This window comes from Diachasma alloeum, unplaced genomic scaffold (assembly GCF_001412515.2).
Source record: "Diachasma alloeum isolate Michigan unplaced genomic scaffold, Dall2.0 Dall_scaffold_00243, whole genome shotgun sequence".
Classification (NCBI taxonomy): domain Eukaryota; kingdom Metazoa; phylum Arthropoda; class Insecta; order Hymenoptera; family Braconidae; genus Diachasma; species Diachasma alloeum.
The window spans coordinates 336,017-359,177 of NW_021680394.1; the positions used below are offsets into that span (position 1 = coordinate 336,017).

Here is a 23,161-nt window from a genome sequence, read left to right on the forward strand (position 1 = left end):
AATTGAAACTTTATGTTCAAACGGTTTAATGAACTCTCTTCTGATTCGCTATTTTTTATTTCCGAATTGGAATATCTCCCTAATTTTTGTCGAGAGAATTTCCGAAAAACAATCGATCGAGAGACTCGGGACAATTCCGCAAACTCATAAAACTCCCGCAGACCAATGAACGTCGACTTTTGTTTTGACATCGACACAATACACTCACTCCTGTGTAAGAATCAAAACAGAAGTCAACTTAATCTCGTTCAGTCAGTCACGTAAAATTGGTGGTGAAACCTTCATAAGTGATTTATTTTTGACGAGTTTATCGAGTTTTCGTGATAAAGTTAAATTACGAGTTGATATGGAGATCACAGGAGAGCGGGACCAAAGCTCAGGACATGGAGTTTCCGGTATTCCAGTATCAAAGAAGAGGAAGGTATTTCAAGAATCCTGGAAAAAAGAGCCTGAATTTTCAAATTGGTTGGAGAGTGTTGAAGGTAAGCTAAATAGTGCATTTTGTAGTGCTTGTGCGAAAGTGATTGCTGCTGGAAAATCTGAACTTCACAAACACGCGAGTAGTGATAAACATAAAGAAAATATTTTAAAATCAATTTCAATTGACCGCGAGGAAGAGAATAGTGATGAAGGTAATGTTCTTGAGAAGGATTCGAGTAGTGTTGGGCTAGATCATCAAGAATCGGTTAAAACCGCGGAAATTCTTATTGCTAATTTCATTGCTGAACACAACGTTCCAATTTCTATTGTAGATCATCTCATCCCTGTTTGCAAAAGAGCATTTCATGATAGTCAAATCGTGAAAGATAGTTCTCTCGGGCGTACAAAGTGCACAAGTATTATTGAAAATGTTTTGGCGAAGGTCGCGAGTGTCAATCTAATAGATATTTTGCGGGTCAATAAATTCTCAGTCCTGGTGGATGAAACAACGGATGTTTCCAAAACGAAAATTCTTTGTGTTCTCGCGAGATATGTTTCACCTGAAGACGGTGAAGTTAAAACCGAATTTTTAGATCTAATCAAATTGGACGCGACTGATTGCTCAGCGGAAAAAATTTATAATTCTTTTAAAAAATCGGTACAGGATAAACAAATTCCTCTTCAAAATATCGTAGGCTTGGCTTGTGACAATGCAAGCGTTATGGTTGGCATTAAGAATTCCTTCGCACAGAGATTAAAATTAGAAGTTCCCAATCTTATTTTGATGAACTGCACTTGCCATTCTTCCGCGATCGTTGCTTCTAAAGCGTGCAGTCAGTTACCCAGTGAACCGGAGGAATTGATTAAAGGTATATCGGGGTACCTCTGCAACAGTCCCAAACGTTGTGAAATATTAGCTGAGTACCAAGAGTTTTTCAATTTAGAGAAATTAAAAATTTTGAACCTGGCAAATACGCGATGGTTATGTTTGCATCAATGTGTGGTGCGAATTCTCGTTAATTGGGAACCTTTAAAATTATTCTTCTCATCAGCAATGCTGGAAGAACAGTCACCTTCAGCACAGAAGTTGTACGAATTATTAGATGACCAATGTGTCAAGGCTTATTTCCTTTTTTTAAAATATACAATGAATTCTTTCAACTCTTTTAATGCCCTTTTCCAGTCTCGTCAATTCATGCTTCATAAGTTGGCTGGAGAAAGTCAAGGGCTAATTCGTACAATGGCACGTAATTTTTTGAAGAAAAGTATAATTCAAAAACTTTTTACAACTCCCATCAATATTAGTCATCCTGATCATTTGCTGCCTGTCAATGAGATTTCTCTTGGGCCTGAATGTGATAATCTTGTTAGAACTTTTCCAGCAAATGTCGCTGAGCAATTTCGTCTCAGATGTTTACAGTTCTACATAACTGCAACTTCTGAAATGAAATCTCGTTTGCCACATGCACATCCCATAATTAAAAACTTGGAATTTTTGAATCCTGAGGTGGCTCTAGAAGACGTTGATGAGCGAATTGAATCTACAGTAATTAACGATGTAGCTCAGCATTTTGGAAATTTCGACGAAAGTTCTCTTGCTTTTGAATGGCATGCATTACCGGATGCGTTTGCTAGTCAAAGAGATAAGAAACGTGTACAATTGCTTTCCGTAGATTTGTTTTGGAGGGAAGTATTAAAATTAAAAGATTTCACAAGTTCTTTTCGATTCCATAATTTAAGTAAACTCACAAAAACTGTGCTGTGTCTACCACATTCTAATGCTGAGGCTGAGCGTGTTTTTTCTATTGTAACAGATGTGAAAACCAAAAAACGTAACAAACTCGGTAATGATTGCCTTAAGTCTATTTGTCAGATACGACCCTCCATGCAGTGTCACAATGTTGACTGTACAACTATTAAAATAACTTCCGATCATCTAGCGTTACATAACTCAAATAATTTATATCCAAAGCCGAGTCATAATTAGTATTTTGTTTATTCTATACGGGTTCGCTTCCTTCATCAACTCTTCATTTTGCCAGTATAACATCAACACTCTTCAGCCATTATAGTCAGAACAAGGATTTAATCGAAACTTGGGGGAATTTCCAGGATTCTACACAACATCAAAAACTATGCAACTAACCCTTTTTTATTTTACAGCCCTTCTTCAGCTCTCCAGAACACAGAAATGGTTCTTTTCAGAACCCAGAAATGGTTATTTTCAGAAACCACCGGCCCTTTTCAGGGCCACAAAATGATAAACGTGGAAAATTTAATAAAGCTAATGAATCTTGTTATATTTGCAAAATGTATTCTCTTATACTGAAGACGATTTCACCCGCGATTTGCGGGAAATTTGATTTTCCTGTTGTTACCCTCGCAGTGTTTCACCCTTACCCTTGTGCATCTTACGGCATTTGATCCTCCCTTTCATGACTTTTAACCCTCATGACGTATTTCTGAGAATAAATTCTGAAATTTCGAATATTTTTCCTTTTCTATGTACAAATGATAAATATTGTGGGATTGAAAATTGAAAAAAATCATAAAATATTTACTGGAATTGCAATTTTCCGGTCGTTATAACGACGAAAATGCTTAAACACTATTAAAACTTAGGAAACTTTCTTATTAAATCTTAGAGTCCCTGAAATCTAATAAAAAATCTAATAAAAAATAAAATAGAATTTTGAAAATGAATAGAAAAATGCAATTTCGCAATAGGATAAGCAATTTCATAGACGAATTGATCCCAAACCGATTTCAAATTCACTTTCAATATTTTTATCAACCTTTTGCCCAATTTTTAAAGAATTTTTAACAGTAAACTGAGCTCTCCATTGTTATTAAATTGTTATTTCCATTGTTATTAATAACTAAAATATTGAAAAAAATAATAATACCATCAATTTCATTCGTTTTAATTAATTAATTGCGAGTTCCATCGCGGAATTTAATTTATCGGGTATTATTTACGGGCGTTGAGCCTGTGCGGTAGCGGCGGGGACCCGAGGAGTGCGCGAGGGAGCTGCGCACGAAATTCCCACGCGTGGGATTTTTCCCCTCATCTGGCATCACTGAGCTGAACTGACTGTAGGCCACTGCGACTGGAGGTACCTCGACTCGGTGTGTGCGGAGTCGATCGTTGGCGCATCAGTAGCCCAGTAGTGGGAGTGAGTGGGGATGCCGCGTTGAGCGTAGAGCTCTCTGACTGAATAAGTGGGGAGCGCGTCAACGGCTCCCTTGTGTATTGCATGTGGTTCATTACTGCGGTACTTTACATATGCCTTGATGCATTGAATTTTTACATTTTTTGAATTTCTATTATCATTTTCGGTATTTTTGACAATAAATCTTTCGTTTTTGAGTAAATTTTCGAGTGGATTTTCACTATGGCTCAAACAATTCTTTACGGCACCCTTGTGGTACTATAAGTGACAATTTTCGTCTATTGACCTTGTTTATTGACAAATTTTACAAAATTTGTTTTTGAGTCTATTTTTGGACCGGATATGTAATTCTAGTGATAAAAGATTTTTTTCATTTTTTTTATAACATTCGATTGTTAATAACATTATTATTTAACAATTTATCGGAAAGGTTTCTGATTTATCTGAAAGCCTTCGATTTATACTATTTTTGCTCAAAGCTTCATTATTTTATCTTCATAATCTTCGGAGATATTCATAGTTGAAAATTTGACCTTGAGAAACTGTCTATTAGCTTCTCAGAGGGTGGTTTTTTATTTTAAAAATCTGTTTTATATTCTATTCTGTGGAGAATCTAATGGAGTATTTTTGGAATATTTTTACTTTCCGAAATGTTAATTTGTTCAAAAGTTATTAAGGTTTCAAGTTAAGGGTAGCTAATGACCTGGAAATTGACACTTTCTAATTTGACTTTTTCCATGATTTTTCATTATTTTCATGTTCCTTAACTAAATTTCAATTGATTGCATTGATTTTTGAATTTTTATGATGAATTTCAAATGACATGTCAATAGACAGTCAGATCTGTCTATTGACTTTTGACTTTCTGAGAATGCTGTCTTGTAGAGCCGAATTTATAGATGATTTTTCATACCAAACTTTTTCTTATATTTCCCGTAGAAAAAGTGCTAGCAATTTCCAAAGTTTCGTTACAGCACACGCATACACATCTGTGAACGCGTGTGTGCAACTTTCAAAAAATCATATCTCCGCTGCATATGAAGATTAAGGAATTATTCGAACTGTTTCTTATTCTGGCCTTCGAGATTTTTGTTTTTAGCATTTTTCCAGATTTTTCCGATAAAATTTATTATGTTTTGTTTATAACAATTAGATTTGTTAATGGATTTTCCACTATTTGATTGAAGGATTTTGTAGTTCGCAATTTATAGCATACTTTTTATCCAACAAACTTCTCTCCATCTCTAACACAGAGGGCGCTATTAATTTTCAAATTTCTAATAGATGCACGGATACACGTGTTTGAGTGCGCGAGTGTTACCATTTCAAAAATTCACATCACCGTTGCATATGGAGGAAGAAACGATTCAAGTTCCTCTGTATTAAGGTTCAAGAGGCCTTCATTTGGTATATTTTCCTATATTTTTTGGACGACTTGTATATCATTTGTTAATAACAATTGAATTTGTTTATCGATTTTTGAGATTCTCATTAGTGGAATTGGTAGTTCTAATTTTATGAAGCGTCTTTTGATGGGGGAATTTTTCTCCATCTTCATTACAGATGGCGCCATGAATTTCCAAAGTTTCGACTGACACACGTATATACGTATTTGAATGCATGAGTGTATAAATCTTTAAAAATTCATATCTCCGTTCTTTACAGAGATGAAAAAATGATTTTCGGTGGATGTCTACACCAATATAGACCCTTCATTTTTAGCTTATTTTCAAATTTTTCTATGAAAGTTTTCTCAATTGTTTATAAACAATTTCACCTCTTTTATGCTTTTTCGAGACAAATGATTTAAGGAATCGATGGCCTGGATTATTTCATGATTTCTCATGTATTGATTCATTCTTTTAAAGTGATTTATCTATTTTTTATGGAGTTTCTAAGTTTTCATGTATTCACACGTGGGTCAGTGAGTCTGTGTGGGCAAAACACAAAAATCTATATCTCTTATGATAATAGGAATAGAGGATTGGCGATGAGCTCTAGGGACGATTGAGGGTTTAAGGTTCTAAAACTTGGTCTGGACGAGGGATTTTGGGTATTGTAATTTGAAGACCCTGGTTCGGTTACTTCACTTTCCGTTTTTTTGTTGGGATTAAGTTCGACCGGAACCTCGTCATTATCTATCTGATCCTCCTTATCATCTTCGTCAGCCGAATCTGAGACTTGGCTGCATGCATCATCATCGTTATTTTTGGTCTCCTGATTTCCGATATTTTGGTAATTTGAATCAAGCAACTCTGCATCACTCGAGTCGCTTGATTCATTTACTACTTTGATTTTCTTACGGAATCTATTTATATCATTAATTTTCTTGGTTCGTTTACAGGATGCTGAAAATATGGATTCGTCGTCATATTGTTCGATTTTCACTTTGGATTATACCGGCGGTATATTTCGCGAGAGTGCGTCAGCGTTTGCGTTGATTACACCCGGTTTATATGTTATTTTATAATCGAAGTCCTGCATGTTTAGCCGCCAACGCGCGATTCTAGAATTCGGGGAGGATACCGAATTAAGCCACGTAAGGGGTCTGTGATTCGTAACCAGGGTAAATTTACGTCCATATATATAGGGTCGGAAATAGTTTACCGCATATACAATGGCTAACATTTCCTTCTCTATTGTGGAATAATTTGTCTCTGACTTTCCTAATACTCGTGAAATTTAAGCGATCGGAAGGTCTTTACCGATGTCTCCCTGACTGAGTATGGTTCCAATTCCATATCCGGAAGCGTCGGTTGTGATTATGAATTCGTGTGTGAAATCGGGATATTGAACGATAGGTGCCTCACACAGTGCATCGCGCAGTGTGCACAAGGCTTTATTTTGCTGGTCTCCCCAGTCGAATTTGGCATTTTTCATCAAGAATGTGGTAAGAGGTTTGGCAATTTTTGCATAATTAAGAATGAACCTTCTATAGTACCCGATTAGCGCCAAAAATTAATTAATGTTTTTCTGGCTAGTCGGTCTTGGGTAATTTTGTACGGCAGTTAATTTTTTTGCTTCGGGACGTACTCCCGCGGATGAAATGATGTGTCGTAGATAATTGATTTCGTTTTGAAGGAAATGACACTTGTCTGGTTCAAGTTGGAGACCGGCTTTACGCAGACGGTCACACAGTTTGTTGAATTTCTCAATTCGGGGTAGGGGGTAGGCATCGCCTATGGTCTTATCATTCCAAGCTCGATAGTCTATGACCATCCTCCATCGCTTGTTCCCTTGAGAATCCTTTTTTTTGGGGACTACCCAAACAGCTGAGCAGTAAGGTGATTCCAAAGGACGAATAATACCCTTTTCTTCTAATTCTGTACATTGTTTAATCACCTCGTCTTTGTGCAGAGGTGGAAAACGGTATTGTTTTTTAAATACTGGAATGTTATCCGTAGTACTAATACGGTGCGGAATTGCTATAGTTGCGCCAAGAGTTTCCTCTTGGTGAATAAATAAGTCTTGATGGAGGTCAATGAGAGTATTGACAATTGCTCTTTCTTGTTCATTCAAGTGTTGGAGGTGTACGAGTGTTTTGATATTGGCAGCGCGTTCGGGTGTGAGTTTTTCGTGAGAAATGATATCAACAGAAGTTGTGGGGAGCATGGGGGATATAAAATAGTTGTTTCGACATGCAAAGTCGAGTCTTTGAATGTGTGAGTATGGGCTTAAAGTCGGAAAATTGCCTTTTGGACTAGGCGGTCTGCACTGTGTTTCGTCCCTCCTATTGCATCTCAACCAGCTACATTGACCCATTTTAATGACCAGTGTGGGCAATGGTAAGTGTTGATTGCTTCGGTTTATTGCTCGTATATAAGCTGTCGCTTGGATGTTCAGTTCCGGGCTTTGTTACGGATTGGGGAGAATTTTCACAGTTAATCGCGTTATTAACATTTTATTTTGCATTAATAACGTGGGCACGAATTTCTAAATTTTTCAGGGAAGCTGAAATCAGTGACAATCGTCGAGCGGTAGCCGAAAATCACTAGCTTGCCGATGCTAGGGAGGAGAAATTCATTGCCAACTGTAATTTCCCGAAAACGAACAAATTAAGAAAAAAACGAACTCTAATTTTTGGAGCATCAACCGACCTCCGGGGGTAGAGTAACACATGACGTCTTCACTAGACTTACCACTGTTCTGAATGATCCGATTTCGAACGATTCACCGATGTTCTGCCAGTAGATCAAACGGCCTGGCCCAGGATGATGTTTGGTCTAGCTGCTGTCCGACGGCGACGATGGCTTTATAAGAGAGGACGGACTGCTCTTCAGGTTCACTCCAGAATCAATTTGACAATATAATTGTCTTAGTATTTGAGGAACAGTCACTGGCTGGTTAAAATGGTTCACGTAATGTTCCGAAAATGAAAAAAAAGAATGGGAGAGAATTATTAGGACTCTTATTTTATTTAATTTTTGGATGTTTATTTGAATCTGGCCGACGGAAGTGAACTGAATTTATTGAATTTAAAGTAACGAATTTTATTTAAAGAGGCCTGATGACCTTTCGTAATTCCCTTCGTTATCACCGTTAGGTATCCGGGAATAACTACTAGGACCAATTATCCTATTTACCGATTTTATATGAAGAGGCCTGATAAGTGACCTTTCGTAATTCTCTTCGTTATCACCGTTAGGTATCCGGGAATAACGACTAGTATCAATTATCAGGGTTAATTGACCTGGAGGATTACGGGGTTGCCTGGAAGGAACGGTCACTGAACTTTGTGACAGCTCGCCCAGTCATCCGTGCGATCCTCTGAGCCAAAAGAACTAAAATCTCAAAAAAGGGAATATCAACCGCGATCTCCTGGGGTAGACAGACCGTCCCCTAAGGGTCAGTTAGTCCACCTTGGGAATCGCGGGGCTGATTGACAACCTGGAAACACGGGGTTGCTCCACCGAGTTAGTGTAGGGTTATCCTTAAACCAGCTCAGTGAGTCATCCGCAGTATCCTGGTCGATGTGGATCAACCGCTAATTAGCAAATGAGTCGCCTCCTCGAAAAAGTCAGCAAGCTGTTCGCAAATTTATATAAAGGTAAATTTATTCAAAACGATTTGAATTCGCGCGAAAGGAATTCGAATTTTATTCCGTTTCGGAGTGACGGACTATGAATTTATTTCGGTTCTTATTGGAAATTGCACTGATGTATTTGGAGAATTTCATAAAGAAATATTTTAAGTCCAGGAGGACAGAAGACGAAAATTTTCTAAGTCCGAAGGGAACCGAGCGTGAAAAAAAACAAAGTCCAAGAGGACAGAACACTGGAAAAAAAACTATGTCCAAGAGGACAGAACACTGAAAAAACTATGTCCAAGAGGACAGAACACGGAAAAAAAACTATGTCCAAGAGGACAGAACAAGAAATTTTTCTAAGTCCAAACCTCCGAAATTTTTCTAAGTTCGAACTGGTTACTTTTAATCTACTTCTCGGGAGCTCTTTGGAGCTTATGACCGGCGGTTTTAAGAGTCGACGTTGAATTGACTGTTTCCCGTAGCGACTGGAGGTACCTCGACTGCCGAGCGGCAAGCTGTGCGCATGCGTCGAGCGACGCAGTGGTGGGATGAGTGGGTTTGCCACGTTCAGTGGAGCGCCTTGTTGGCTGAGTTATTGGGGGAGCGCGTCAACGGGGCACCCCTATGCATTGCGTATATCTCATCCCTGACACTGCGGCACCTTACATGTGTCTTTAAAAATACATTTTTTTACATTTTTTACTTAGATTAATTATTTTTGACATTTCTTGACAGTAGATTTTCCATTTTTAGTGAATTTTGAGTTTGATTTTCACTATGTCCTAAACGTTTCCTTTTGGCACCCTTATGGTACTGTAATTGATTGTTAATAACAATGGTAATTGTTATTATTTCGGAACGGTTATTATTTCATTCGAAGGTCCATATTTTATAATATTTTTCCGTAAATTTTCATTATTTTATCTTCGCAACTTTCGGAGATATTGATTTGACCTTGAGAAATGTTTATTAGCCTTTCGGGGTGTTGTTTATAACTTGAAAAATCTCATTAATGGCTCATTTTGTAGAGGATTTACTGGACTATTTTTGTGGAATTTATAGTTCCAATGTGTTCATTAGTTTAGGAATTATTAGCATTCGTAACTAAAACAGCTAATTTGTCAAAATTGACATGTTTAAATTTTTTAATTTTCCATGATTTGCCTTCATATTCATGTTCTTGTTACTTGAATTCACTGATTTCAACTATTTTCAGATTTTTGGGTACATGTTGAAGGTCCAGAGAACTTCATTTTAGAATTTTTCTTAATAATTTGTATATCTTTTGTTAATAACAATTGAATTTGTCAATAAATTTTTGTAACTTTTATCGGTGAGATTTATAGTTTTGCATTTATGGAGCATTTTTTGTCTGGAAAATTTTTCTCCATCTCTAATACAGATGGCGCTAGAATTTTTCAAAGTTCATGAATACATGTAGATAATTTTTGTATGCGCGTGCGTGGAAATTTTATTAATCCATATCTTTTCTGTTTATGAAGATGAAGAAATAATTCATTTTATTTTGGATTTAGGCTAAAAAGATCTTTCTTTGGTGATTTTTCCAGATTTTTCTGGTAAATTTTCATATATTTTGTTAATGATAATTAAATTTGTTGACAAATTTTTATTATTTTTATGAGTGATATTAATAGTTCTCACTATATAGAGCGTCATTTGTCTGAAAACCATTTCCTCATCTCCAACACAGATGGCGCTAGAATTTTCCAAAGTCTTAGGTGTACACACGGATACGTGGGTTTAGACGCGCGTGTACCGAACTTTAAAAATTAATATCGTCATTGCATACGGAGATTAAGAAAAGATTTTTGGTAGATGTTTACCACAGTTAGTGTCCTTTCATTTCGACTAATTTTCATTTTTGTTATTATAAATTTTTGTTAATTGTTATTAAAAAATTCTATTTTTTTATGATTTTTATGACCATTGTCTGGTGGAATATTTAGTTTAAATTATTTCTTGATTTTTCATGTATTCATTTCTTCTAATATGCGAATTTATGTAATTTTTATGAATTTTCAATTTTTCCTTGTATGTGTTAGTATGATGTATGAGTGAAACAGAGAAATTAATATGTTTCCCACTTATGGGGATGAAGGATTTGTTTTAATTAATTAAGTTAGGGGACATTCTGAGCTTTGGTTTGTATGCACTCGTCTTCTTGTGATGACGTCATCTTTGGCAATTTGTAAATAGAACTTGATAATTACAGAGTGACTTTGTTTTTCATCTGAGATAATTTGTTCATTATCCCTTTTCGTGATTCTTAACATTTTTATAAATTTTTTCATTCATTTCAATAAAAGTTATATCATTTTTAGATAGACCTTGTCTATATATACGTGGAAATTTCCAAGATTTTGCCATTTCGGAGAGGGTGTGTTACTCGTTCTCGTGGTTTAACCCTGCCCTAACATCACAAAACTGAATTCTCTTTAATCATTGATAAATGGGCTCCTGTATGGTCCCGCATTATTTTTATTTTGTATTTAAGTAATTATTTGTTTATTTTTTGTGCAACGATTATATTAAGAGTCATCGGCCTGCAATGCCAGAGTGAAAAATACTGTTCCGTCCTTCGTCAATGGTTTTTTATCTTTTCCTTTCTTTGTTTTTATTTATATATAGAGCCTTGTCGGTCTTTTGTCTAAGAGTGTTTTTTATATGACTCTTGCTTGAAATATATGTGGTAATTCATTATTTAAAGTGAGTTGATTTGTCGATTTGCAAATAAGTAGAGGACCCCATTTCGACGGTCTATTATATTTTTGATCAATTCCATTGTTCGTAACTTTTCAATTTGCTCAAGATAATATCATTTATAGAGAAACCTATGTGAATACGTAACAGCTTCCTATTATTGAGACCTTTTCTGTAATGTAAATGTCTGGAATGAGGCCTATATTTGGAGAGTCTTTCGTTAACTTGACAGTAAATGCACATGATTAATTTTTAGGGATTTGTTGACAATCATTTACCGTTTTTGGAAGTGTCTGCGTAATTTTCTGATGGTTAGGGGGTGTTTCTACAATTGATGGGGATTGTCTATTTATCGGTAGAAATCTTTGAATTGCTTGGGGTGCCCGGGTGGTTTGCGTTAATATAGAAACTGTCGGGATTCCCTGTATTACTTTCAACGTTATTTGTAACGGATTGTACTTTAACTGGGGTTTCATTAACATCCTGGCTTGATGGCAACTGGTTGGCTGTTTCGTTATTCTGATTCGATCTTTCAACAAATTCTATTTCGTCGCCCATTCGACTTGAAATTCCCTCATAACCAACCCCGTAACGTAACAAGGACGGCTTTTGTTCCCATAGATTTCTAAGTCCCTCGTGTTTTTCAATCGCGTTTAGAGTATTTTCCTTTTTTATAGCAAAAATTTCCTAGTCTGTCTTTGCGATCGGAATGGGTTCTGAATGGTTCAAATTCTTTGGATTAACATGGGCGCAATGGTGTTCAGTGTAGCAATTTATGGAATTTCGGTCGACGGTGGTGATGGGTGGAGAGATAGAGCTTGGCTCATTGTTGGGATAGCTGGGGTGATTTGAGGGCTCGACGAGTTGTGTTTGATATTGCTCCCCGTGGTCCCGTCGATACTTTGTTCGGGGAGTTTCCCATTTTTGATTGCTCATCTTTTTGCTGGTTCATATATGCTAACTTTCGACAATTGCTCAAGTTATGTCCCGGCTTTTGACAGAGTTCATAAGAAACACCAGGGATATAATTTGATGGGTTATTTCGGGTCCTCGATATAATGGCGGGATGTTCCAAATTTTGGTTATTTCCTGGTTTATTCCAATTATTACGATTTCGGGTAAATTGTCTTGGGTAATTGTCACGGTGAGCATTTTGATTGGATGCGGCCGGCGTCTTGTTAAAAGGGTTGAGTTGGTCGGTGCGTTGGTGCTCATAGTTGTTGTCTGTATACATTTTTGTTTCCAATCTTGTGGGTTTTAATAAGGTTGTCGTTCCAATAAAATTTTAGGGTTGATTAAAACGAATACAGTCCCGCTCAAAAATTTTATTTCATTTCGATAGCATGCTCAAAGGTTTCATCGAGGGTAGATTGAGATTTTTCCGAACATTGAACGCAGAAAGATGGAGGGCGACCGTTTAGGAATGCTCTGATAGCATCTTTCTCGAGTTTGAATTTTTCTTCGACAGTCAGATATTCTCGTTCTAATGTTTCCGAGTTGAGTACATTAATGTAAAGATTTTTTACTCTATTAACATAATCGACTACATGCTCGGAGGATTTTTTTTGTAACATTCTCAAGTGCAGCTTTGTACTGGTTGGCAGTGTAGTAGGGATCGAAGTAATCCCGAAGGATAGTGTCAAGCTCTTGGGGTGTTCGATACTCGAAATTTTCGAAGGTTGTTCTCCCACGAGTTTTGAACTTTTGGCGAACCAGTATTAGAAACATGGGAATGGTAGACTCATCTAACATTAAACAAGCTCTATTGCAAGCTCTCATGAATTGAGTGACGGTCATGTTGTATCCATCAAAGGTAGGTATGTAGGCGAATGCGTCTTTAATTGTTATCCTTGAACCTTTACTACAACTGGTGAGGGGTATAGCATTGGTAAGTGTGAAAAGTTCACTAATTCTGGGTAATTTTTTCAATTTTTCGATCTCTTTCATCATAATTGTCATCTCAACGATTATGTTAGTAGCATGGGAGTTTTGGTCTAAATTTTCGAATCCTGATTCTGAGACAGGTGTGTTGGTCTGGGTTTGGCTTTTAAATCTTTGACAACATTTTTAAGTTCTAAAATCATTTGTGCTTGTTCTTCTATCAATTTTAATTTTTCGGATAGCTGTCGATTTAGTTCACGAGCTTCTTCCATCGAATTTTCTGAAGTGTTTTCTTTGAGGTTATCCATTGTCCAATATTTATGTGAAGAGGGAAATATATACAGTCAGTGCAACAAATTAGGGTTGTGATTTGTCGTTTATTGAATAAAACAGAGAAAACTATTGTGAATTTATTCTGAGATCTATAGAATCAAAAGGACCGATAGAGGCAGAAGAAAGATGAAAACCCCACACTTAGCACCATTTTTGTTACGTATTCCTCCGGTTGTGGGAAAGTGAAACCGATTCTAAGGGATGGAATTTAAAATAGATATTCACGTAATGGGGAGAATCGAATGATCTTAATAGGGAAGCCGAATGGAGCGAATAAACGTCGAGCGGTAGCCGTTCACTGCATGACTTGCCGAATTTAGGTTGGAGATGTTATTCCGATCTTTCAATCTCAATAGTGGCCGCGGAATATATAACTTATTCTTGATTAAACTCTCATTTGTGGAGTATCGACTGATCTCCGAGTAGAAAGAGGAATTTCACTTGTTTTCATCTTTTACTTACCTTTCTCGTTCTGCGATCTCAGGAGAATTCAGATTAATCCTTTATGGAAGTTGGCCGTATCGGGACTCTGGAAGTCCAGTTTGGTTGATAATCCCTTGGCAGATTGCAGTCCTCTTCAATGGTTAATTATTTCTACTGGTTCACTTATTGTTCTTTGTACATTATTCACTGGGTCATACTATCTATGATGTGGATTTTCATTTATTAGTAAATTTTTATGAAATTTCTGGCGTCGAATTTAAATTCGACATGAAATGAATCAACGGAGAACACTTGTAATGCAGTTCCTAGAATATAACAGCAGAAATGTTGATATTCTAGTCGTCTCGGCAAAATTGATTGGTTAGTTATAGGAGGGCATTGTTTTTTTAATACATAATCTAGAACGATTTTACCTCTGCGAACTACCCAATCGGTGCAACGGCCACTGGGGCGGATCGCACACGATAAGTTGTTCTCGGAAACATTCAAGATTAGGAGATTATTTCACACTTTAGAATTGTTCGTGAAGGTTTTCAAGATGCTGCAACGGCCGAGCAAGGGCGAATCGCGGCGTCCAGTAAACCGAGAGCGTTTTCTAAATGTGCATTCCTAATACTGCCATTTGAAATAATTCGTAAGGCCTTCAGGATGTTGCAACAGCTAATTGAGGGCGAATCGCGGCATCCAGAAGATTCGAAATAGATTTACAAATGGCTAATATTCCTATTTAGCTTTACCGAAAATTCCCTCGTGTGTATTTCAAGATATTTCAACGGCCATTAACGGGCGAATCGCTACATCTAGAAATCCTGGAGTTAATTTTTAATAAAGAAACCTAAAGGACAACGATTATCCGAATGATAGGTACATAGTTGCGCGGTGCGGGTTCTCGGTTGATTCAAACAAACCGCCGAAATTCAACGATCTTGTTTATGTTTGGTTTCAATTAAGACGAAGTAAATTACCATTTGATATACTTTGTTTATTTTTTCACAAAATGCTGACTTCTAACTTGAAATTATAATAAAGATAAACTATTGTTTAGTTAGTGTAAAAGAAATTGCAAATCGCGAGATGCGGATGGAAATGGATGAGCGCGAGGTGCGAACCGGAATGTAAAATGTCAAATGTATGCGATGTCTGCGGTCTCTGCGCGGAATGTGCCTGGACTCGAGCTTCTGTCCTCTTTTTATGCTGGCCGTCCTAGTAGTGAGGTGGGCCGTAGTGGGCGTCTAGAGTGCAGTGTTGCTCAATGTATCGATGCTCTGGAGGAATACTAAGATAGGCCGTGGCGCGTCGTTGGCGTGTGGTGGGGCTTTCGATATAGCAATGCGCCGACTGTTGTGTATGGTGAGGCGTAGTATACTCCTACTGGTGTTCAGGCGCGAGCGTTCCGCATGATGGGACTTGTATGTTTATACGCCGCCAAGCTGTCTCGTCGCTGACTGAGCGGTCCCACGCTTCGTGTGGTAGCCTTTGCATTTATTCTCCGTATTTCCTGTCGTCTGATACTATTTTCTTAAATACTATTTTACAATTTTTAACTGACAGTTTTGATTTTATAATTCAATTACCTTCAATTATTGTTTCCTTTCTTTATTATGTTACGTATCACTACTTGTTTCTTTTTCGTTTGTCTAATTGATCTTCTATTGGTTATTGGAGATGGATATATTATTAATTCAACGGTTTACGATTGTTCACGTTTCCTCAATCTCAATTTTGCTTTTTGAGAGATGATTCATCTTTTCTTTGAGACTTGGTTAGGTTTTGATCGACTAGATCTGTAATTGATTATAACTACTTAAATATTGATTTCATCGAAAAATAATCTCTTGCCGGTGAGTACTGCAAATTAGGTATATTATTGATTTTTATGGTCATTTTGCCGAAATTGTTTATAGTTGTGCCTGTACTGTCTTGGTCAAATAACTGTCTTTGTCGATAACTTTGAAAATTTCATTCTTCCAAGATTCATAGAACATAATATGTTAGTTTCAAGCATAGAATATTCGTTGGGGGTTCTTTTGCAGCTTCTAACTCTATTGAATTTTAACCTTTTTGTAACTTTATTTCTAGAAGTGTTTATCTGGGGGACTTTTATGATTTTCCATTTTCCAGCAGAGCGTTCCTTGTACCTCTACGGTTTTTGACCTTCCTTTGTATTGTTGATCGATTTCCAGTTGAATCATTTATTATTAGTTTATTTGTTTATTACTGAGTATCCTCTTTGCTCCCGTAATTTATTTGTTTATTTGTTTATTATTTATTTATTCAATGATTGTATTAGAGGTGTCAATCGGCAACACAGAGGTGGGAAGCACAGTCCTATCCTCCGTCGAATGTTGTATCTTCGAGTCCCTTTAATTTTCTCTTCTTTCGATTCTCGAACTAGCGCATTTGGACATGTATTTTTCATGACAGAAAACTTTTAAGACAATCATAACCTTTTGTTTTATTGGATACGTAGTCATATGTAACAAAAGTCGACTTTCCCCCTGGAAAAAAGGAAAATCTGATCCTTTGAAAATCTGAAAAAAAAAACTGTTTCAGTTTACACTTTTTCCACATAGTTTTGAGAGTTCTGAATAGTCCATCACTTAAATAGATTGAATCAACTTTCACTCGGCTAAAAAATTCGAATTTGGGGACTTTACCCTCGAAAAATCCAAGATCTGACACTTTGGCCCTAGTGACCCTTGTGACCCTTTGACCGACTTTCCTCCTGAGAAAATCCAAGATCTGACACTTTGGCCCTAGTGACCCGTGTGACCCTTTGAACGACTTTCCCCCTGAAAAAATCCAATATCTAACACTTTGGCCCCCGGTGAAAAAAAAATGTTTTCAGTTTTCACTTTTTCCACATACTTTTGAGAGTTCTGAATAGCTCGTAGCTTAAATAGTTGGAATCAACGTTTACTCGGCTAAAAAATTCGATTTTGGCGAGAGTCGACTTTCCCCCTGGAAACACGAAAAATCTGACCCTTTGAAAATCTGAAAAAAAAAATTTTCTAGTTTACACTTTTTCCACATATTTTTGAGAGTTCTGAATGGCTCGTAGCTTAAACAGTTGGAATCTACGTGCACCCGGCTAAAAAATCCAATTTTGGCGAAAGTCGACTTTCCCCCTGGAAAAACGGAAAATCTGACCCTTTGAAGATCTAAAAAAAAAACTTTTTCAGTTTACACTTTTTCCATATACTTTGAAGAGTTCTGAATAGTCCATCACTTAAATAGAATCAACTTTCGATCGGCTAAAAAATTCGATTTTGTCGACTTTCCCCATGGAAAAATCCAAGATCTGACACTTTGGCCCTAGTGACCCTTGTGACCCTTTGACCGACTTTCCCCCTGAAAAAATCCAAGATCTGACACGTTGGTCCCCGGTGAAAAAAAATTTTTTTCAGCTTCCACTTTTTCCACATACTTTTGAGAGTTCTCAAAAGAACTCTCAAAAGTATTTAAGCGCATCGCTTAAATAGCTGGAATTAACATTCACCCGGCTAAAAAATTCAATTTTGTGCGAACGTCGACTTTCCTCCTGGAGAAACGAAAAATCTGACCCTTTGAAAATCTGAAAAAAAAAACTTTCTCAGTTTACACTTTTTCCACATACTTTTGCCTTTTGCTAATAATTCCTCACATTGTTTGATTATTTCTTCTTTGTGAACAGGGGGTAGAAGATATTGTTTCTTATTAATGGGAAGATCATCAATAGTATTTATCCGATGGAAAGTAACATCTGTGGCACCAAGATATTCTCCTTTTATAATGAAAAGGTCTTGATTAACTTCGATGATAGTGTCGATAACGGCTTGTTCTGTTTCAGATAAATGATCAAGATGAATGAGCGATTTAATTGTTTTTGCTCTATCAGGGGTAAGATTTTCCCGAGAAACTACGTTGATAGCAGAGGAACTGCTGGAACTTTGCTGGAACTCTGCTGGGCATAGATGAAGTCAACCCATTGATTTTTTGATTGAAAAAGTTTTGCCTTTCTACACGTGAATCGGGTGGTACGAGGGAATATTCGTCCTGCGGATCGTCTGGTCCGCCCTGTGCATCGCCTTCCCGTTCGCCTTTTAACCGAAAATATTGGCCCATTTTTATGACAGATGTCGGAATGGCCAAATCTTCGTTACTATGGTTGATACCCTTTACGAATGCTTCCCCGCGAATAGTCAATTCGGGACTTCCTATTAAAGAGATTTTGTCTGTAATGTAAAGGTCAGGTATAAGCCCTACGGTTGGAGAATCTTTCGTTAATTTAACCGCAAATGCACAAGAAGAGTTTTTAGGAATTGTTTGGCAATCGTCATACGTTATTTCCATTACTACGTCTGAAAAAGAAAATGTTTTATGTTCGTAAGAAAGCGTGGCTTTGAATTCGTGGAAATACTCGGCGCCGATAATTCCCGCCTGAGCAATTGGGAAGTGATTATGGACTACATGGAATTTGACAGTGTGGCTATGAATATTAATGAAAGCAGTTCCGATGGTCCGGATAATATTACCAGTAATACCACGTAATTCGATTATTCCTCTAATGTTCATAGGAGCACGCATATCAAAAGCACCTAATTTGATAAGATTGACTTCTGCACCACTGTCAATCATCATTATTGTGGGTAACTTTAATTGAAATGAGTGTAGAGTTACTAATGCGATTCTAGCTGTTTTAATGCGCATATGGATAATGCGAGCAAATTGTGTGTCTGTTTCTTCCTTTTGGATTTCAATGGTTTTTCAGGGAGCTCCGATGACTCTGGGAATTGAAGATATTTCATAAAATTTTCTTGTACTTTTGCAATTATCAGTTGAAATTTTATGAATCGATTTATTTGACAGATCTTTGATTTGAATCTTTGATTCTTTCTTTTTTTTTCATTTATAATTTCCCTGAGGGGGAAGAATTTCCATGTTTTCATGAATTGGGTTATTTACAGTGTTGTTAACGGGCGGCGGAGAAGATTCTACGGGAGGTTGCTCTGAGCGGGAGCTGTCGGCGCGAGATTCGACGCTGTGAATCGCCGGGCTTGGATTCCCATGCACCTCATCACCATTGCTTTTACTAAATTCTACAATATTGTTCGTTCGAGGAGGTGAGTTGCCATCATAGCCTAGGCCTTTGCGTAATAAAGAGGGTTTTTGTTACCAGAGAGCTCGGAGTCCTTCGTATTGTTTAATGGCATTTAATTCACGTTCTCGTTTTACCATAAAAATTTCGTCTTCTGATAATTTTGATAAATATTTTGAGTTGATAATTTCATCGTCATTGGATGGGACTGGAGTTTTGCTGGTTGATGGAAAGGGATTTCCAGAGGGAAAAGGAGCGATTGTTGGAAGATTGATTTCAGTGATTTTGTTAGTATCATTGAAGGAATTTATTGGTTGTTGGAAGTTGTGAGAGATGGATTGTTTGGATTGACTGAAATTTGTTCTGAGAGGTGTGGAGTGACTTGGCTCGGCGAGGGTGATGGGTTGGTTTGGCTCCCCGCAGTCCCGCCGATATTCTGATCGGGGAGTTGCCCGTTTTTTGACTGCGTTTCCTTTTGACGATTCATGTAAGCCAGCTTTCTACAAATAGACAGAGTGTGTCCCGGGACACGGCATAATTCGCAAAAGGTATTCAGGATATAATTTGATTTATTGTTCTGTATATTAGGAGAGTTTACGTTGTTATTCTGAGTTCTGATCGTTTCGTGGATTGTTGTAATTACGATTGCCATAATTCCTGCCATTACCCCATTGGTAACGATTGTCATTGCGATTTTTATTCCTAGGGTAATTAGTGCGATAGCCATTTTGATTAAAATTTCGTTGATTATTAGGATTCTGAACATTGTTGGTGCCATTATTTGGGTTCTGCTGATTTACATTCGCATTGGATGGTTGGGAGGGATTAATAGTCTTAATACTAGATTGTGGAGTTGCATTATTCTTCTGTTTTTGACCTTGAGGTTTCGTCTGGCTAACACCAATGAAAATTTCAGGCTCAACAAATCTACCTGCGTCACGCTCATATATTTTGTAAACTTCGATAGCATTTTTGAAAGTTTCCTCGAGAGTAGAGTGAGGTTTAGTCAGGCATTGGATGCGCAGAGAAGGTGGGAGACCATTAAGAAAAGCTTGGATAGCGTCTTTTTCAAGTTTAAGGTCTTCTTCAGCTGGAAGGAAGCCACGTTCGAGTTTCTCGGTGTTAACAATATCAGTGTAGAGATTTTTGACTTTGTTAATATAGTCGACTACATGCTCATGCGATTTTTTGACACATCTTCAAGTGCAGTTTTGAATTGATTGGCCGTGCGATAAGGATCGAAAAATTCACACAGTTTGGTTTCAAGCTCCTGAGGTGATTGATACTCCAAATTTTCCAGTGTGGTGCCTGCGCGACCTTCAAATTTCTGGCGAAGCAAAGCTAAGCAGGTGGGCGCCGTTCCTTGATTCATCATCGAGCATACGCGGTTGCAAGCGCGCATGAATTGCGTCACGGTTATGTTATAACCGTCGAACGTAGGTACGTAAGCGAGAGCGGCTTTTACAGTAATTCTCAAACTGTCGTGAGGCGTAACATTTCCTGTAATTACTGAATCAATTATTTGACTTCTTCTCGGTGTTCTAAGCTTTTCGATTTGTTTGTGAAGATCTGTCAATTGATCTGGGATGACATTAACTGCAGGTGAACTCGAATCATTTACATTAAGGCGATCAAAATCATTAACGGAGTGTGCGGTGCTAGTCTGTCTGTTATTCTCACGCATTTCTTTTACTGTTTCATTTAATTCCTTGATCATTTGAGCTTGCTCTTCGATCAGTTTTAATTTAGAATATAGAAGCAAATTAAGTTCACGGGCTTCTTCTAAATCGTCTTTTGATGCTGGCAGAATGTTGGGATCCATTGTAGAATAAATTTTTTGTCAATGAGTCGAAAATAATTAAAGGTCAATAGACGTTCAATTAAGTTATTGACGCAATGTAAAAAAAAAAATTTCGATTCTACTGTTGTTGAAAAGAAGGGAGTGGGGAACTGATGCTCCTCTTTTTTTTATGAACTTTGTGTAGGATTTTTGCATTTTTACAGGAAATTTCTAAGATTTTTGTACAAATAATTAAGCAGATAATTTGAATTAACAGGGAAAAAATTATCGAGAGATCGAGGAAAGTAAGTAGCATCACTGGTACCGTCATTTTGTTAAAATTGGGGATAATTACGGCTGGCGAAAGATTTCTTGAGAATTATGTGTTTTGGAAGGGAAATGAAAATTCTCCCGTTCAAATATGAAAATTCTATCCTATTCTATTCTGTCCTGTAAGGAAGAGAATAACTCCACACTTAGCACCATTTTTGTTACGTATTCCCGTCAGATCTGAGAAAAGTGAATAAATTATTTTCTAGATTTTACATCGAGTTCGTTTCCGAAGAAGTTTGAATAATTTTCGAGATTTTTGGGGAAGTCGAATAGAGCAATAGTCGTCGAGCGGTAGCCGACCATCACATGACTTGCCGTAACCAGGTTGAATTGCTATTCTCGAATTTTATTTACGATTTCTTTGCTATCTAATTGTTTGGAGGATCAATCGACCGGGTCATAATAATCCGGGTCATAATTGGTTTTTTCTTCCCTACTTACCGTTACTCGTTCAAATCCGCGTTGTACAATTTTGCTTCACTGGATCAGTCCTATCCTCGGGAAAATGCAAGATTCTGCAGCTTCAGCGGGCCAATAGAGAGATGAGATCCTCTGGGACTATGGATCTCCACTCGATTCTTCGATAAATTCCGAATTGACACTCGTAAAGTTTATATTTGAAATTTCACTGATGAACTAAAGTAATTCTGATGAGCAAATGTTATCTTTATTTATTTTAAGAATGTCTCGCGTCGGATGCACTGAGACTGACGGGCGCATGACCGACAGATATTAGAAAATATTTCGAGAATTCTCGTGGGGCTACATGTGGCAGCGGCCGTAATCAGCCTGCCGGTATTCACATCGTCTCCTCGGTAAAACTCTCCGGAATACTTGTAACAAAATATGTTAATATTTAAATTGAAATCTAATTTGCTTTATTAAAATGAATAGAAATAATTCGTCTGTCCATCGTTAAAATCCAGAAAACGTGATCTCAATCAAATGGAAATAGATAAATCTAAAGTCATTCGACGAGTTCCACACCAGTCGATTTCAATAATATTTGACGATCATTTCACAGAATAAAAGGGGAACAATCAGGGAAAAATCGTTATCACGGAGTGGACCTGTCCGAATAGCCGAAAGAGCCAGTCGAGTCTGTCACTCACGCGAAAACCATTAATCTGATGTAATTCACTCTAATTAATCATCTAGAGCCTAACCAAGCAGTCAGGTCTACTCAGCTAGTCACTCGTCACTTCAAAAGATATGAAAATTCGTTCAATTATTGAAAAATCGTAGAGCGATCGTTCGGAACAACAACAGAATAATATTCTGAGGGTGCCCACGGATGATCGACAAGACGATATCTCAACATCGACGGTTAAGATGAAGGTGAGGCACTTTTCATGTATTCAACTTCACTGAATTTACTTCCATTGAATTTATTTTGATTTAATTAAATTTACTTTTGACGAATTTCTATTAATTAACTCGATGAATTCACGAAGCTACCAGTCAGGTTCAGTGCACCGTATAAATTCAATCGGTTTCGGGTTAATAAAATGATTTTAATAAATTGGGAATGAAATTGAATTTAGATTAAGATAATAAAATGTGGAAATCCAGAAGGGACTCCACGTTATTGACGGAACTCAATGTTCCAACTCCCAAAGGAGACTATATCAAATTGAATTTAATTACCGTTGGTCACAGGGACTCTAAGTTTAATTTAATAAAAATTCTAAGACAAATTTTTATTTTTCAGGAGAGCTCAGGAGAGCTGAAGTGTTCGCGGCTCGGGGCGCGGATTCTGACTGTTAACTTTGCGAGTTGCTCGGCTCTTCAGATGTGTTGTGGTGGGGCGGCTTGCCCAATGAGATGCTGGTGGCCGTCGGTGGTGAAGTACAATTCCACCCCTTCAAGAATTTCGGCCAATTTGCGAAAGTGTGAGAAAGCAAGGACTATTATAGTCCTTGTTTGTTACATTAGCTACGGTCTATGCTTATGTAATATCATTAGTATTAACA

The 23,161-nt window shown here is 37.3% G+C and overlaps 1 long non-coding RNA gene across 1 annotated transcript; it reads left to right on the forward strand.

The window, feature by feature from the left end:
• Nucleotides 1-18,880: 18,880 nt before the first annotated feature.
• On the forward strand, nt 18,881-23,161 carry LOC107037468. Its single transcript, XR_001460840.1, has 4 exons — nt 18,881-19,100; nt 21,870-22,003; nt 22,213-22,526; nt 22,900-23,161. It is a non-coding gene; the product is annotated as an uncharacterized LOC107037468 (long non-coding RNA).